General features: G+C 35.5%; 1 protein-coding gene across 1 annotated transcript in view; it reads left to right on the top strand.

The window, feature by feature from the left end:
* The window catches only part of DNAI4 (dynein axonemal intermediate chain 4), an 87,357-nt gene that overhangs the window by 31,507 nt on the left and 51,536 nt on the right, over window positions 1–4,314 (top strand). The gene's annotated exons all lie outside the window — the stretch shown is intronic.

Below are 4,314 nucleotides of genomic sequence, written 5' to 3'. Positions count from 1 at the left end.
CCATAAATCTAATAGGCAACTGTCAGAATGGGAAAAGATAGTTGCAAATGACATATCAGATAAAGGGCTAATATCCAAAATCTATAAGGAACTCCCAAATTCCACACCCAAAAAACAAACAACCCAGCGAAGAAATGGGCAGAAGACATGAACAGACACTTCTCCAAAGAGGACATCCAGATGGCCAACAGACACATGAAACGATGCTCAGCATCCCTCCTCAGCAGGGAAATACAAATCAAAACCACACTGAGATACCACCTCACGCCAGTCAGAGTGGCTAAAATGAGCAAATCAGAGAACTCTAGATGCTGGCGAGGATGTGGAGAAATGGGCACCCTCCTACACTGTTGGTGGGAATGTAAATTGTGCAGCCCCTCTGGAAAACAGTGTGGAGGTTCCTCAAAAAGTTAACAATAGAACTCCCCTATGACCCAAGCAATAGCACTGCTAGGAATTTACCCAAGGGATACAGGAGTGCTGATGCATAGGAGCTCATGTACCCCAGTGTTCATAGCAGCACTCTCAACAATAGCCAAAACATGGAAAGAGCCTAAGTGTCCATCAGCAGACGAATGGATCAAGAAGGTGTGGTTTATCTATACTATGGAATACTACATGGCATTGAGAAACAATGAAATCTGGCCATGTGTAGCAACATGGATGGACCTTGAGGGTGTTATGCTGAGCAAAATAAGTCAGGCAGAGAAGGACAAATACCATATGTTTGCACGTATAGGAGGATTAGGAGGAACTTAACGGATGACCAAGGGGGAGAAGAAAGGGGGAAATAGTGGGGGAGAGGGAGAGAGGCAAACCATGAAAGACTCTTGAATACTGAGAACAAACTGAGGACTGATGGGTGTGGGGGGTGGGGGGAAGGAGGAAATGGGCATGGAGGAGGGCACTTGTGAGGATGGCACTGGGTGTTATATGGAAACCAACTTGACAATAAACTATTTGTAAAAAAATAAAATAAAATAAAATGGTGCAGCTGCCATGAAAAACAGTTTTGTATTTCCTCAATTAAACAGAACTATCATATGACTCGGCAATTCTATTCCTAATATGTATCCCAGAGAATTGAAAACATACTCAAATAGTGGTACAGACATATTCATAGAAACAGTATTTGTCATAATGAAAAAATGGAAACAACAAAAATGTCCATATATGGATGAATGGATGAACATAATGTATAAATACTTTCAATGAAATATTATTCAGTCACAAAAGTAAATCAAGTACAAATACATGCTCTGAGCAAATTTCTCTCTTCTACTCTAAAAGATGTCAGAAGTTGCTCTCTGGAGAGGACTGGGGAACAATAGACACAGCTTACGATATGGGTACTTAGCCCAAAACAGTGCTATTAAATGACCCTATCCATACTGAATGTTACACACAAGGACTTTTCTGAAGTCCTCTCCTCCCTTGTGGAAGGTTCCTAGAACACAAGTAGTCAGACTTAAACTTATCTATTACTTGGATGTGCCACAATTTATCTATTCACCTACTGAAGGTATTGATTGCTTCCAAGTTTTGGCAATTATCAATAAAGATGATATAAACATCTGTGTGCAGGTTTTTGTGTAGACATAAACTTTCAACTTCTTTGGGTAAATACCAAGGAACATCACTGCTGAATCATAAAGTAACAGTATCTTTAGTTGTGTAAGGGACAGCCAAAGTTTCTTCCAAAGTGGTTGTACCATTTTGTATTCTCATCAGCAATGATGGAGGTTCCTGTTGCTTCATGTTCTCATCAGCATTTTGTGTTATTAGTATTCCAGATTTTGACCATTCTAATATGTGTACAGTGGTATCTCATTGTTGTTCTGATTTGTATTTCTATAATGGCATATGATGTGGAGCAAATATAATATTTGCCTTCTGTTTTGGTGAGGTGTCTGCTAACTCCTTGGCCCGCTTTAAATTGCATTATTTTTTCTTCTTGTTGAGTTTTAAGGAATACATGTATATTTTAGACAACAGTATTTTATCAGATGTATCTTTGGCAAATGTTTTCTCCCAGTATATGGTTGATCTGACATTGCCTTTCATGGAAAGACATTTTTAATTTTGATGAGGTTCAGCTCATCAATTTTTGCTTTAATGATCATGCTTTTGGTGTATCAAAAAAGTCATCACCATACCCAAGGTCATCTAGATTTTCTCCTTGTTACCACCTAGGAGTTTTATAGTTTCACTTTTTGCTTTTAGGTCTAAAATCAAGTTTGAGTTAATTTTTGTGAAGAAGATGAGATCTGTGTCTGGATTCATCTTTTGCGTGTGGTTGTCATGCTCATGTAGTTCCAGCACCATTTGTTGAAAAGAACTTATATTTGTTCCTTTATACTGCTTCTTTGTCAAAGATTGATGTGGGTCTATTTCTGGACTCTATTCCATTGAAATATTTGTCTATTTGGTCACCAATATCACATTGTCTTGATTACTATAGGTTTATAGTAATTCTTCAAGTTTGGTAGTATTAATCCTCCAACTTTTTTGTTCTTTTTCAATATTGTATTGGCTATTCTGAGTCATTTGTCTCTCTGTATTAACTTTAGAATCAGTGTGTTGATATTCACAAAATAACTTGATGGGATTTTGATTGAGATTGCATTGATCTATAGATCAATTTGGGAATAACTGACATTTTGACAATATTGAGTCTTCCTAACCATGAACATGGAAGTTCTCTCCATTTATTTAGTCCTTCTTTAATTTTGTTCGTTAAAATTTTGTAGTTTTCCTCATATAGATTTTGTACATATTTTGTTAGAGTTATGCCTAACTATTTCATTTCTGGGACACTAATGTGAATTGCATTGTTTCGAATTTCAAATTCCACATTTCCTTCTTTATGTCTGAATAATATTTCTGTGTGCGTGTGTGTGCGTGCATGTGTGACATTTATCCACTTACCTATCAAGGGCCATTTAGGTTGCTTCCATATTTTGACTATTATAAATAATACTGCAGTGAATATGAGAATTCAGGTATCTTTTTGAGTCAGTGTTTTTATTTTCTTCAGATAAATACCCAGAAGCAGGATTGCTGAATCATATGATAATTCTATTTCTAATATTTTTTTAAAATTTTTTAATGTTTTATTTATTTCTAGGAGAGAGAGAGAGAGACAGCGTGAGCAGGGGAGGGTCAGAGAGAGAGGGAGTCACAGACTGAAACAGGCTCCAGGCTCCGAGCTGGCAGTCAGCACAGAGCCCGACGCGGGGCTCGAACCCACGAACCGTGAGATCATGACCTAAGCGAAAGTCGGACGCTTAACCGACTAAGCCACCCAGGCGCCCCTAAAAAAATTTTTTTTAAAGTGTGATAAGAGATCGTTTCTATTATAAAACATACACATATCTATTTGTTCATATGTGAATCTGAAAGTACATACACCAAAATGTTAGCAGTTATTATCTCTGGGTGATGGACATACCAAGTCATATTTATCTTGTTTTTCTTTTTTCACAGTGAGCATATCTTTTTACTCAGCTAAAATATAAAATTATTTTTCTGTAAATGTTATATGGCTAATTGCTGTTCTTTTATAGTCTGAGTTAAACTAGTATATAGAAACAATATTTTAAAATGGGTAAAAACTACTTAGACATATTATGGACTCAGAAGTGCTCAAAACACAGATATAGTTGAGAATGCTTTTTTTAAATACTAGTTCAGACTTTCTTTAGCAGAATATAACAGTATAAAATTGGGAAGTCACAATCATTTTTTTTCTTTAAGAAACAAACAGACTCTTAGCTATAGAGAACAAATTGATTATTATCAGAAGGGAGGTGGGTAGGGGGATGGGTTAAATAGGTGATTAAGGATGGGGATTAAAGAACATACCTTTTGTGATGAGCACCAGGTGTTGCATGGAAGTGTTGAATTATTAAATTGTATACCTGAAGCTAATATTACATTCTATGTTAACTATCTGGAATTTAAATAAAAACTTAAAAAAACAAAGACAAAAACAAAACCCCAATCATTCATTATTTATTGTTTTATTTTGTACATGATATTATGGCATGTGGTTTGAGATTTTTTTTTATTTCTTAGGTTAATTTATTCAAATGTACAAACGTCATGATGGTACCCAAACTAAAATTACCCATGTTATTCGTTATCCTCAAACAAGAAAAAACTTTTTATCACTCTAACATTTTACATTGCTCATCTATAGCATGTACCTTTATTTATGTAGTACTTATTAGTGATCACATAACAATATATTCCTATTTAATCAAATTACTAAACTTTCAGTTAAAGGAAGAAAAAGAAGTTTAAGTAGTTCAA

This window comes from Hyaena hyaena, unplaced genomic scaffold (assembly GCF_003009895.1).
Source record: "Hyaena hyaena isolate Hyena2069 unplaced genomic scaffold, ASM300989v1 scaffold_75, whole genome shotgun sequence".
Taxonomy (NCBI): Eukaryota; Metazoa; Chordata; class Mammalia; order Carnivora; family Hyaenidae; genus Hyaena; species Hyaena hyaena.
The sequence above is the reverse complement of the archived record's forward strand: the minus strand, read 5'-3'. Positions and strand labels throughout refer to the sequence as shown.